Source organism: Bos indicus x Bos taurus, chromosome X (assembly GCF_003369695.1).
Source record: "Bos indicus x Bos taurus breed Angus x Brahman F1 hybrid chromosome X, Bos_hybrid_MaternalHap_v2.0, whole genome shotgun sequence".
NCBI lineage: Eukaryota > Metazoa > Chordata > Mammalia > Artiodactyla > Bovidae > Bos > Bos indicus x Bos taurus.
The window spans coordinates 15,812,808-15,827,290 of record NC_040105.1 but is presented as its reverse complement, the minus strand read 5'-3'; the positions used below and the strand labels follow the sequence as shown (position 1 = coordinate 15,827,290).

Below are 14,483 nucleotides of genomic sequence, written 5' to 3'. Positions count from 1 at the left end.
CTGCAGCCTACCAGGCTCCTCCATCCATGGGATTTTCCAGGCAAGAGTACTGGAGTGGGGTGCCATTGCTGCTTCCATATCTTAGCAATTGTAAATAATGCTGCTATGAGCATTGGGGTTGCATGTATTTTTTGTGTGTGTTGGGAGGAGTTAAAAATTGTTTTATTTGGAAAAAGTGCATCTTAAAAAAGGGCAGCTGCAAAATACAGAGACCTCTGCAACAATCATTATTATTATTTTTTTTTTCCTTAAAGTGAAAAGAATGAGTGATATCCGAGGCATCAGAGCAGTAGATGGACACATCTGGGGCACCTCCAAGTTGTTTTCAGGAAAGAGAACAAAACACAAAGCTAAAAATTCCAATCAAGGAATTATTCTAACAATTTAACATTAGCTTATCTTATGAATTACCACTCTGTTTCCCCTTTTAGTGGAAAAGCCTGACTTACTATATTGCCAACCAATGACTCCACTACAGGAAACACCTTAGAACATAGTTTTGAATCACACTGTCTAGCTGCAAAACTCGGGGATGGAATGAGGCAAATACCCACCAAAAAGGAACACAAAAATCTGACAAGAAACCCCTCAAATGAGGACAAAGTTTTATCAAAATGTGCCTGGACTGAGAATTCTAGATCATACAACATTAAACACAACTGTGGACTCAAGCCCTAGGTTGTATTAACACATGGGATAACCATATAGTTTGCACTTCTGTGGCTAAGCCCATTTCTCTATTTATACAGACAGAGCTAGCATTGCTCTATTAACAGCTACCAATAAACTGCTTTGTCCTTTAAGATCTATTTGCCACATGAGGCTGAAACCACTAAAATGAATTTTTTCACTAAGGCTACAAACACTGCATCTATGCAGGGATGGGAAGCTTGTCATGCACTCACACATCCAAAGTCCATCTGCCTTGGGGAGTCAGCTTCCCACTCTGCATTATTTTCTTCCACTCCCATCTTACATGTGTTCTTTCACAATTTTCCTATCACGCTAAACACAGTAAAAATCTCTAATACATTCACATCTGGTTCTGGTTACCCAGTAGTATTACTTGTGTGCAATGAAACGAGACCAAAAACCACAGGACGAGTGCACAGGGAGGGGGATGACAGGATAGGGACCAGACAGAAAACACAGATGTGCAGAGTTCACCAGAAACCAAGTACCCACCTCCCAAGTCTAGAGCAGAAGGAGGCTACAGTTCAGTTCCTTCACCTATCACCCCGATTCCTGGACCCCCAAAGCAGGAGCCAGTGCTGTTACTTCTGAACCCAGGGTCCTCAAAAATGAGTCCTGGAAATCCAGAAATGCTCCCCTCGAACTGTGTGAATCTGGTGGAAAACATGAAGTGACAAACCTACACTAACTGTCTGACAGTTAAATTCATGTTACAAAAAAACGAACTTTCAGATTTATTTTTGTAACTTTTTTAAACAGAGAAAACAAAATACTTCTTGGGGAAAGGTGGGGGGTTGAGAAGACAGGCCCTGGGTAAAAATGATTACGACAGTACCTGGAGTTGAGAGGCCTGCCTAGGAGAGCAGCCCAGGCATGGCCGCTGCCCCTGAGGCCTGCTGCAGTCTGAGGCTCAGCAGACCAGTTCATGTGCCCCGCCGAGCTGCTATAGATCCAAGTCATAAAAATCTTCCAGCTCATCATGAAACAAGTCCCACTCGTCTTCAGAGTCTGTCAGGTTGTCGCCCCCACCTGCAGCCAAAAGCATGAGCAACATCTCACCCAGCTCAAAGGTGACAACCTCCTCTTTGTCGTCAAGAGGGTTGCCATTGTCTTGGTCCTTTATGAGCTCCCAGAAGTGGTTCCTTCATTGGGCCTGGTATCTGCTTGACATTCCCACTTTCTGTCTCTATGGCTCCTCTTGACGGCCATCAGGGTATGCATGCTTGTAAAAACAGTTCCCTCCAAATAGGCAGCTCCCATGGCCTTCATCAAAATACCTGCAGGCCTTGTTGCTCATTGCCTTTTTGTATTTCTGAATGAGTTTCTGCTTCTCTTTTTTTCTCCTCCACCCAGTACTCACTTGGAATGACAAAGTTAGATATGATCTGGCATTCTAGGCAGGACTTTATCATCTTGCTCTCAAATTGCTTAGCACTCCTCCAGTTGCAAATACACTTGAGACAGTAGATGTGGTTGCAGTTGGAGAGGATCCCAAAGTGGTGCTTGCTGGGGTTGGCTTTCTCGTAGACTACCTCCATGCAGATGCCACACACCATGTCCTTGCTGCGTTGCACTGTGAATGAGAGCTCCATGTCCTTCTTATGGGTCTTAATGCAGGATTTTATATGCTGTGACCTCTGGGCGGCATCCACAGGATAGAGGACCTGCAGCCCGCACATGTCACATGCGTCTCCATGCAGATCCATGCAGTACTCCCCATAGCGGCACTCCCCCACTGTGGCATAGGGGCAGAACTGCTTCTTAGTGTTCACTGTACTTTGCTCCCTCTCCAAGTCTTCCTTGGTCACTGAGCCCTGCAGGGGGCCTTCGGTGGAGGAAGGGGTAATCTGGCCACAGTAGGGCTGCCCTGGAACAAACTTCATGGCATTAATGGTCTTCTGAACCGGCTCCTACAGTTGCAAAGTTTGAATTTCTTGACTCAGCCTCGCCCATATTCATTTCAACAGTCGGTCCAACTGATGAGAGACTTGAGGAAGCAGCAAGAGATGGCTTTTCAGTTAGATCTGTAGCAGTTGCTTCTTCCTGTTTCAGTGGCTTGCTATGTTCACATCTGCAGCGGTCTCCATAAATACAGTACCCTCGCTGAAAATACTTGCACACTACACCATATGGACCGTCAAGAGAGGTCATGTGTGTAGCGACAGTTGTCTCCTTCCTTACAAACCCCGTGCATGAAATACTGTCTTGGTTTCTGGTTTGTTTTTCGTGCCTTGTGTCTCTCAGTCTTCACAATGATATCCCTTCTTGCTAACCCATCTCTACATCTCTTAGTGTTCCTCCTTTCCATCGAGTCCAAGTTCAATCTGCTTGCTGATGACAGGCCAATAAACTGAGAGATGAGATGTTGAGGTCAGGAACAGGAAAGCCAGCAGACCGAGGTGATAGCAGACTAGGTCTCTGAAACACCATCCTGCATGTATCTTTTTGAGTTAGTGTTTTTGTTTCTCTAGGGTATATACCCAGGAGTGGAATTGCTGGGTCATGTGGCAGATTTAGTTTTTTGAGAAGTGTCCATACTGTTTTTCACAATGGCTGTACCAATTTACATTCTCCCCAACAGTGCATGAGGGTTAGGGTTATCCACATCGTCACCAACATTTGTTATTCGTGTTCTTTTTGATGATAGACATTCTAACAGGTGTGAAGCAATATCTCATTTTGGTTTTAATTTTCATTTCTCTGATAATTAATAGTGATATGGATCTTTTCATGTACCTGTTGGCCATCTATGTCTTCTTTGGAAAAATGTCTATTCAGAAATTTTGTACATTTTTTAATTGGGTCACTTATTTTTTTGATATTGACTTGTGTGAGCTGTTTTGTATATTTTGGATGTTGGTCCTTTATCAGTCATATAGTTACCAAATACTTTCTCCCATTCAGTATGTTGTCTTTTTATTTTGTTGATGGTTTCCTTTGCTGTGCAAGAGCTTTTAAGTCTAATTAGGTCCCATTTGTTTATTTTTTGCTTTTATTTCCTTTGCTTTAGGAGATAGATCCAAAAAAATTTGCTATGATTTGTGCATATTAATGGCGGTGCCATTTTGTTTGTAATGACCACGGAGCCTGGTAGGCTACCGTCCATGGGTCAGACACGACTGAGCAACTGCACTTTCACTTTCACTGGAATGTGTTGGCTTTTAAAATAGTGTAAGCATTTTATATATAGGTAAAAAACGCAGATCAAATGTTCATACAGATCAACTTGAAAATCATTGCTTTGGGACTTCCCTGGTGACCCAGTGGCTAAGACTCCATGCTCCCAATGCAGGGTGCCTCGGTTCGATCCCTGGTCAGGGAACTAAGATCCCATATGCCACAAGTATGACCTGGTACAGCCGAATAAATTCTGTGAACACAGGGTCTTACTCCCAGGGTCCTAGTCACTGAGGTCAGAGGAGGTCCAAGCTGCAACCACAAGTTTTTGTGCCCCTGGGCCTGGGATACTTCCTGAAGAGAAGCCAGAATGCCAGAGTACAGTTTCAAAAAGACCAGGAAGCTGGAAGCCAGAGACCACTCCCAAAGGAAAAGCCTCTTGTCTCAAAAGGAGAAAGGAAGACAATGAGCACCTGTCTGCTATGGTCTCAGTCTCTGTGTCCACGTGCGTGCTAAGTCACTCCAGTCATGTCCAACTCTCTGCAACCCCATGTACTGTAGCCTGCTAGGCTTGTCTGTCCATGGGGATTCTGCAGGCAAGAATACTGGAGTGGGTTGCCATGCCCGCTTCCAGGGGATCTTCCCAACCCAGGGATCCAACCCTTGTCTCTTATGTCTCCTGCACTGACAGGCAAGTTATTTAATACTACTAGTGCTACCTGCTCCCCACCCCACCACCACATAATGGAAGCCATAACCATCAATGTGATGGTATTAGGAGGTGGGGCCTTTGGGAAGAGCAAAGCCCTTATGAATGAGATTAGTGCCTTTATAAAAGAGGCTGCAGAAAACCCCCTTGCCTCTTTCAACTTGTGAAGACATAAAGAGAAGATGGCCATTTGTGAATGAGGAAGTAGGCTCTCAACAGACACTGAATCTGCCGGTACCTTGATCTTGGACTTCTCAGCTTCCACAACTGTGAGAAATAAATTTAATTTTATAAGCCACACAGTCTCTGGTGTTTTGTTATATCAGCCTGAGTGGACTAAGACACCATCTATAGGACAAAGTTTAACTCTGTCTCCTGTTCCATCTCTACCTCTAGTGCTGGGAAAATGAGGATGTGGTGTGACTTTTGGACACTGGGACCTGGCCTTCCACTGACAGAAGTGGTACTGAATTTTCAGTTTCAAAGTTCTGCTGGGTTGATTCTTAGAGCCCCTTTCCTGTCACTGAAATCCTTTGACAAGGCAGCTCAGTACCAACACCCTCACACAGAACCCAAGGATGCATATGGTTCTTAGCAGCTGAGAGAGTTCCATTGATCTGATGAGGTCTCTGCTCTCACACAGCCCTCCCTGCACATGCCCAGAAAGTCCAGCTCATTAAGCTTGCAGCCTGGTAGGTGCCCAGTGGAGGCCCTTTTCTCAGCCTCCAGACCCTCCACCCCAAGCTACTCTCTGCAGAAAGGGGACCCTGCAGTAAAGAATTTTGGCAAATGTGTGTTTGTGAATACAAATGCATCATGAGTGATAGGAAAGGGAGAAAGAGAAACAAATGGACTGACTGGGACAGATGAACCAAGAAAGAGGGGAGTGGGGGCACATGTGGGACGTGTGAGTGAGTGAGGTGAGGGAGAGCACAGGGCATTATGAGCAGAGATAAAGATGAGTAGTAGTGTGGGCAGCCATGGAAGTGACCTAATAGATGCTGCTAGAAGAGGGGCTGGGACAAGGTGGCCAGGTCCTGGGAGTGGTCTAGGGGTGGGAGAGAGAGATTAAAGATCTGTTGGTGAGACTGTTGTCATTTACCTCATGGTTTCACAAGCTCCTCAGGGCACAGGCTGCACTTTGGGAACATTCTTTTCCTTTTATCCCCCTTCAAGGCTTGTGCTGGCTATTTAACTACTTCTTACCTGATAAGATGATGGGCTTCCCTGGTGGCTCAGAGGGGAAAGCGTCTGCCTGCAATGCAAGAGACCCATATTTGATCCCTGGGTCGGGAAGATCGCCTGGAGAAGGAAATGGAAACCCACTCCAGTACTCTTGCCTGGAAAATCCCATGGACGGAGAAGCCTAGTGGGCTACAGTCCATGGGGTCGCAAAGAGTTGGACATGACTGAGTGACATCACTTAACTTTTACCTGATAAGAGCAAATCTGGGAGTGGAGAGGGCTCCCTTGTGGTATGATCTGCCCCACCCTGAAGAGCTGCTGCTGGGGCCTGACTGTGTGGGAGCCCCGGCTGAGGGCTGCCCAGCCAAGAAGCAGAAACCAGACAAGTCTTGCTTTTTAAATTTTTGCACACAATAAAAACAACTCTTTTTTTTTTTACATGTTATTGTTCACTGTTCACTATTCTTACCTGCTTATTCTTCAATGTAAACTCTAGAATCAATTTGTCAAGTTAAAAACATTCCAGTGAGGTCTTCCTTGTAATTGTGTCAAAGCAATACATTACTACTGCTTTTCATTAAAATTGAATTTGACCCTAAATAATAAAGAACTTTTTTATTCAGAAAGAACTTATTTTTGCTCATTCATTTATTACCCAAGCAGTATATCGAAAACTTAGGAAAGTGCTGGAAAAGTGGCCCCATTGTCTAATGACACTGAGAACCATTTGAAGCAAAGGACAGAGGAAGAATAGTCCTTGTACTTGCACCACCCACCCTCCTCACCTGGTCCCAAACTCAACCCTAGTGGAGCCTGTTATTTAAAATTTTGATATTATCTTCATCATGAATTTTTGCATTAATTTTAATATAGAAATATTGTACTAAAATATTTATCTTGATTATTGAGTTTTTTGACATCCATTTAAATTTTACACCTGAGGTGGTGCCTTGCCTGTCTCCCTCATGTCCCCAGTCCATGTGGTACTTAACAGTGGGTGAGAATAGAGAAGAAAAAGGGTTGTAGACTGCTCATGGAGCCAGGATGACTGAGGACCAGGAGTGAGAAACTTTTCTGCTTAACTCCTAAACGGAACTATGCAGCTCTTCTTAACAGAGCATTGTATAAACGTCTGTTCTCTGAAGGGCTGCCCTGGCTACAAGTATGGCAGACGGCTTGCAGCTGAAGAAGAGGAGGACTACACAATTCAAGCATTGCCATCTCCAAAGGGTCCTGCACTGTCCAGTATGGGAGCCATGAGCCACATGAGGCTCTTAAGCCCTTGAAATGTGGTTAGTCTGAATTGTGATCTGCCATAAATATTAAGTTTGCACTGGACTTTGAAGACTCAGTATATAAAAAAAGATCGTATATCTTATTCAAAACTGATGGCCTGTTGAAAAGATAATATTTTTGGATACATTAGGTTGAATAAAATGTATTACTAAAATAAATCTCACTTTTTTCCCTTTTATTAACGTGGGAACTAGCAAAATGTAAATTTCATGTGTGGCATGTGTTTGTGTCTCATCCTATCTGTGTTGGAACAGCACTGGTCTGGGTGGTAGCAGGGATGTGTCCTTGAACATATGCAGGGGCCCTGATCACATGGCCCCTGGGAACTTTATCACCCTTTGAGGCGCTTCCTCTAACCTCTTCTGTCTCACAGGATGCTCAGTATGTAACCTGTATTAAGAGGTCACCAGCTCAGCAGATATAAATTGGAGCTCACAGGCAGTCAGAGATAGGACCTGATGTTATGGCAGTAGGGGAGGGCATTGGAGAGTGATGGAAAAGGAAGTGTGATGGAGATCCTTTTAGACCCAGCATCTTGAAACACATTTCTTGTATTTCAAAAATGCCCCACAATGGATGAGATTCTCACTTTCCCAGCCTACTTTGCAGGTAGGGATTAGGGCTCAGCCAATCAAACACACACAGGGCAGCATCTGAGGTGATGTGGAAGCAGCCAGTGTTACTGCATGAATCCACGAGGTTGAGGGTGGCAGCAGCAGTAAGGCAGAGATTCAGCATTAATGGATGGGTGATGCCAGCTGTTATGATGCTGCCCAGGAGGTGGCAGGAGTGTCTCTACCAAACCAGTTCTCGGTGAAATTTGTGGCATTTTTTTTTACTACATAGCCTTTAAACTGGTTCTCTGGCCTTTCAGAGATTCTCTGTATCCTTCATATGTTTCCTAGCTAGAACGCTGTTATTTGCAATAAAATCCTGGCTGATATAGTGGTTTCTGCACCTACTGTATGAAAGTGAAGTGAAAGTGTTAGTCGCTCAATTGTGTCTGAAGTCGCTGAGTCATGTCTGACTCTTTGCGACCCCATGGACTGTAGCCCACTAGCCTCCTCTGTCCATAGGATTCTCCAGGCAAGAATACTGGAGTGGGTTGCCATTTCCTTCTCTAGGGGATCTTCCCAACCCAGGGACTGAAACGAGGTCTCCTGCATTGCAGGCAGATTCTTTACCATATAAGACACCAGGGAAGCCCCACTTGCTGTATGCTGCTACTGCTGCTAAGTCGCTTCAGTCGTGTCCGACTCTGTGCGACCCCATAGATGGCAGCCCAACAGGCTCCCCCATCCCTGGGATTCTCCAGGCAAGAACACTGGAGTGGGTTGCTCAGCTGCGTCCGACTCTTAGCAACCCCATGGACTGCAGCCTACCAGGCTCCTTCGTCCATGGGATTTTCCAGGCAAGAGTACTGGAGTGGGGTGTAGTCCCCAAATACCCAAATGGTGCTTTAAGCAGTCACGCTTGCTTGAAGACCTATAAGTACTTTATGTTTAGCACTGTGATAACAGCTGGAGGAACTCAGAAAAAAATGACCCTTCATTGCCTATGCACACTCACACAGGTGAATTGTGATTGTTGGCATCCTGGTACCAAGGTCTTCCCCAGGGCAGAGGAAAACAGATTCTGATTTGTCTTTAGCTGAGAGCTGTATTTAACTCTTCGATTTGAATTCTCTAAAATAATTAGCTGCCTGCCTTCTTTTCTGGCAGCTGTTCTTAAATCAGCTTTGAGACCAAGGCTACTCTGGACACGCACAGAGTCACAAAATCTCACTTACATCACTTAGTGAGTTTACCACTCTTTCTGCCTCTAGGAAGTTAAATAATGGAGTGTGAGTTGCTCATACAAAGGAGGACATATTTTCAAATCATACACTTATAATTTGCAAACATCAACTTTAGCATTTGAGTTCCTCCAAAGCTAAACTCTGAGATGAGGATTTAGATGCAAGTGATTGATTTGGAAGGTGATCCCAGGAAGCACAGGGAGGGAGCAAGGAAAAGAGGGTATGCTGAGGAGAAGGTTATTGCTGTGGCAACTGGGTTCAGTCCTGCTAAGGATTCTCTGAAAGATTGTGTAGAACATAACCCAGAACCGTCCCACCAAGGGGCAAGGAAGTTGGGGTATTTGTCAGCTCTCAGTCCTCACTGAGAGTTACTCATGAGGGTATTAGCTCCCCAGAACTTCTAGTTTGCCCTGCGTGGACAGAGACTGTACTTACTATGGCCAGAGAAAGTCCTCAGGCAGAGAGACCCCGATACTTGAGGCTGGGATCTGCCAGTATGTGTGGGGACTGTCCACCAAAGCTGTTGATGACCTTCAGGTGGGCCAAAGGCATACTGGCTATATTGATTGGATATATCTAGTTAATAAAACTTTCATCATGTCTTTTTTCTTTCATTCAACATACGTTTTAGAGCACCCAATATGTTCCCAGCATGCATTTTGGCATGGTGATGTAACAGGGAACAAAACAGATGCAAAACCCTCCCTTAATAGCTTATTCTAATGATTGTTCTCAGGAGTATCAAATTCTTCCAACCACAAATACCTAACACATTTTCAGTAATGTATGCATTCATTGTGGCTCAGCTGGTAAAGAATCTTCCTGCAACGGCAGGAGACCTGGGTTCGATCCCTGGGTTGGGAAGATCCCTGGGTTGGGAAGATCCCTTGGAGAAGGGAAAGACTACCCACTTCAGTATTCTGGCCTGGAGAATTCCATGGACTATACAGTGCATGGGGTCGCAGAGTCGGACACATATGCATTCATTTAATATTAGTATTAATACTTGATATTGTACTAATTGGATAAATCGTGACACTGTTTTTGTTATTTTTCTTTGTTAAGAAAATATAATTTCAAAGACTATTGGAGCTTAAAGTGTTCCTAAAATGACTGAGGCATGCAAAGGTGAACTAAACTTTCTGAAATACATGTAGCAGAACAAGGACCAAAACCTCAGGCTTTTTCACATAAATGCAAAATAGCACCACATTGTCCAAGATCGGTGATTTTTTAAAGTAAAAACCAAAAGGCAGTTTAAGTGCATCTTTATACATTGGGGTAAGAGTGGAAATTGATGCAAATTTTTGTAAACAATTGACAATAAGCATACAAGCTTTAGAGGTAAACATTCCCATTAACATCATAATTCAGCTTTTAGGGATTTATCTTAAGAAAATAATCAGAAAATTGAAAAAGCTTTATATACAAGAAATATTAATTTAGTCAAGAGTGTTTTTTAAAATATTTAGTGATATGGGAAATTATAATACTTAGTGATGAAATGAGATTATATAGCTTCATATACTGGGTGTCTCATTTTTTCAGAACAATCCACACAGAGAATAAAATATAGCATAGAAGCAGTTATAGCTTCATGGTATGACATGTGGAATATTTGTTTTTTCTTGTATAATTGCATGTTCTGCAATAGACATGTGTTAACTTTTATAGTCAGGGGATAAAAATCTAAACATTATTTTGCCTTACTTTTCACCTCTAAGCATTTTTGCCAAGTATCAAGGAAGTGTTTAGTGGGCTTTTTTGTCTCTCGCCTTGAAAAAAAATCATTCTGTTTTAATCTAGGCTCCCGATATTCAGAAGACTTCCAGCTAGAGTGGATGTGGAGAGGGTACATTTTGAAATGCCTTTCCTCACGGCCCTGTGTCTCCCTCTGCAGCTTCATCTCCCTTCACTGGAGCACTCCCCTTCTCCCCATGGACATAGGTCCCTTGTCTGCATACTGCTAGTGTTTTCCTGCTTTGTGGCTTCTATTCCTTTGTTTTCTTCTTCCCCATCAGCTCCCCCTTCATTGTGTTTCTTTCAGTTCCTCTTACAGAAGCTGAATCCCATGCTGCTGCTTTCAGTCTTTCTCCCCTCTTAGTTTCAACCGCAAAGTCTGATGGGGACTTCATCTCATCTTACCTGCTGTGTCTTGCCTTTGGGATTAGACACTTACTATGAAGATGAAAGAAAATGAGCCGCCTATTAAATATATCACCTTTGGACTTTCCAGACCCTCCAGCTCTGCCAAACACCATGGGAGCCTTTGGCCCCCTATGGCAACACTTCCCGAAATGCATGCTCTCTTCCAAAGCAACTGAAGAACACAGACCCCCTTCTTTCCCCCAAACAAGGCTGTTGTTTTTATCTCCCAGGTTGCTACCATGTGGGAATGTCGTGGTGTGAGAAAATATCAATACCCAAAATGCAGCTCGCACTTGCTTCCCATCAACTATGAAGGGGCCATTAATCATTCTCCACCCTCCCATCCTTCCTCGTCTTTATTACAGAGAAGCTGTTCTTATAATTTCTGAAGAGTATCTGTGGGTGGTGACTAACCTTTGGCATTGTCCATGTGGTCTGACAGAAACGGTCTAGTGACTCCTAGCATCAGCCTGGAGAGTTCAAGGGCATCTGAGGAGGCCCCATGGCAAGGTGCAGCCAAGCAGAAGCAAAGGAAGATGTTGGGATGGGAGCAGCCTGAGGCTGGCTCCCTTAGGCCTGGTGTTGGTGCATTCTTGCTTCTTTGCTGACTAAAGCTCCAAAGGCATTTGCTTTTTTTGTTCGTGGCTCAGCTGAGTACAAAAATGCTGTCTGGGCAGCATTTATTAGAAAACCCCTGCTCATAGGGGTGCAATAAATATTCTTTTTGGAAAATCTGTGGTACTTACATGGTTGCTACTATAGTTCAAGCCCAAGAGAGATACCATGCTATAGCTATTGGGATTCAGTGCTAGAAACAGAAACCCCTTAAAGTATTTAAATAGAAAGGTTTTGCATTCAGAGAATAAGGTGCTTAGCATATTGTTGGAGTGAAAGTGTGAAAGTTGCTTAGTTGTGTCCGAATCTTTGTGACCCCATGGACTGTACCTGGCAGGCTCCTCCATCCATGGAATTCTCCAGGCCAGAATACTGGAGTGGGTAGCCGTTCCCTTCTCCAGGGGATCTTCCCGACCCAGGGATCAAACCCAGGTTTCCCACATTGCAGGCGGATTCTTTACTGTCTGAGCCACCAGGGATGTCGGGCTGGGCAAAGAGGAATGATTGCCAGGGTATCACAGAACTGACTAATCCAAAGAAATCCTACCTCTGTCATGATTAGGAAGGTGGAGGGTCAGAGGCTGCTGCTGGAATACACTCTTCATGGTCCAGGAAGCCACCATTGGTGCACTTCTTGACACCACAGAGATGCAAAACAAACATTGGAAATCTGCTCCAGAAACTCCATATGTTTGCTTCAAGGTATAAAAGCAGGAAGATGATGATCTCTGCCTCATGTATTCTTTCCCATTGGTGAAACCTTTTCATGTACAGAGGCTTAGCTGCAAAGGAGTCTGAGAGATAAAGTATTTAGCTACTTGGATTTTTTAGTATAGTGAGACACATGGAAGGAAGTGGGAATGGAGGCCAAGTGCCAACAGATCATACCTTATAAACACACATACCTTATAAAATGGCACTGGCCTTAGAGCATGCTAGGTTGGGGATGCCTGAGGGCCCAAGAGGGTCTGAGACCAAAAAAAAGTGGGGTAAAAAGTGGGGTAAACAGAAAATATGGTAGAATCTCTTCAGGGAAGAGAGAAGGTAGAATTCATCACAGAATTGTCCCTGTCTGATTTTTAGCAATACATAAGGAAATAAGGAGACTGCACCCCTGCTAGGGAAGTGGCTTGACTTTTGGCTTATGGAAATTGCTGATCATCAGTGTTAGGTGCAGATAGCATTATTACCTGGGACATTAATTACATGGGACGTGGAGTAGATCAGAAACAAAGGTATAGTTCTTGGAAGGAGCTGGTGATGGAGTCAGGTCTCTGGCAGCCAACTTCTCTGGCATGGAAAGAGCTGTGGAATAGGGTTTAGGGAAGGGCATAGCAAAATAAGAGTCCTGACAAGACCCAGGCAGAATGAGGCCATGTAAATGGATGGGCTCTTTGGGCCTGATACTGAAAATGGGCCTCTGTATACCAGCACCAAACTGAATCTCAGAGACAGAGTTTGGGGAAAGCAGAAAAGAACAGTTTTATTGCTTTGCCAGGCAAAGGGGGCCACAGTGGGCTAATGTCCTCAAAACTGTGTGTCCCAACCTGGAGGGTGGTTTGTGAGAAGTCTGTAGTCAAGGGGCACGTTTGCTGACAAGGATCAGGGTGTGTGCAGGGCCTGCATTCATTCAGTCTCGATATCTTCTGGCGTTTGGTGGTCCTGATGGGTTTTGTGATTCTTGAGGTTATTAAACTGTGACTTTCTCTCTAAAATGAAGAATGCTTCATTAAGTAGTTAACATCTTGCCTTTGCTGGGGATTTTAGTTCTGCAGAAGACCTCAAAAGTACTGTTTTAAGTATCCCTTGAGGGGGAAGCAGGATCCTGCCCCAAGGCCACACTATTGTTTTTTGACTACATCTCCTTTGTCCCCACATCCTCCTTGTTCCCTGATTAACAACTGTTTGAACCTGCCATTTGGAACTCACAGAAGGTCATGGAGGCTGAATGAAGCCTATTTCCTACAAACAAGAAACAAGGGACACAAAAAGGTTTTTGTGCCCAGGAGCCCCACAGGGTCCTGCTCAGTTTTAGGCCCAAGTAAGCAGATGAAGGATACTGGGAAGTTGGCTTAATTAGCCCCAGTTCTACATCCCTCCTTGTATCCATGCCCTTTGCCTTGCAATTTTGCATCTTCTCTTACAAAAGGCAAAATGGGTTTCCCTACCACGTGATTTTTGGGCTTGGCCTTGAGACTTGCTTTGGACACAGAGTAGGAGAAGAAGCAGCACAAGTTCAGTTTTGAACCAAAGCCTTAAGAGAGCTCACATGTTTCTATTTTCCTTCTCATGCTTTTGCCAGCTTCATGAGAAGAACTTCCCCTGGGTTCTGCTTATTCAGCCTAGGCCCAAGAATTAACCCATGTGGGAGAAACTAGAGCCCAGCCCATTGCAAGGAACCAATCCCAGTGGACCTACAGCTTGAAAGGGGGCCTTCTAGCTGAACTCAAGCTAGTTCATCTGAGCCCCAGGCAAACTAATGGTGTGTGAGAAATAAATGCTTATTGCGAACACTGAAATATTTGTGATTGTAGTTATGCAGCAATAGCTGGCTGATACAGGGACTGTCACTGAATACTCAAGGGGTTTATCATTTCCAGGTATTTCAATGAAGAGTATTAGGAGAACATCTACAAACCCAGACTGGCATGTGCAAGTTCTGCGGAATGGTGGTATAACTCAGTACATCTGGATGACCTCTGGAGACAGCTGAGACAGAGCTATGACAGGGCAGTGGCTGACACCCAACTCATAGTCCATCTTCTCCAGATAGGTTTCCCTAAATGGCCAAGCCCACAGAGACCTCTTCATCCTCTTCTCTCCTCACATATAGCCTGTATTTCTCCATCAGTTCTGATCATATCTCATCACATTTAGAGTGACCTAACTGCAAATCTCTCCAGATAAATGGACCCACCTCAT

At 44.3% G+C, this 14,483-nt stretch overlaps 1 pseudogene; it reads right to left on the bottom strand.

Annotated features, from left to right (window-relative positions):
• Positions 1 to 1,628: 1,628 nt before the first annotated feature.
• Positions 1,629 to 2,890, bottom strand: LOC113887616 (annotated as a pseudogene).
• Between the last annotated feature and the right edge of the window lie 11,593 nt (positions 2,891 to 14,483).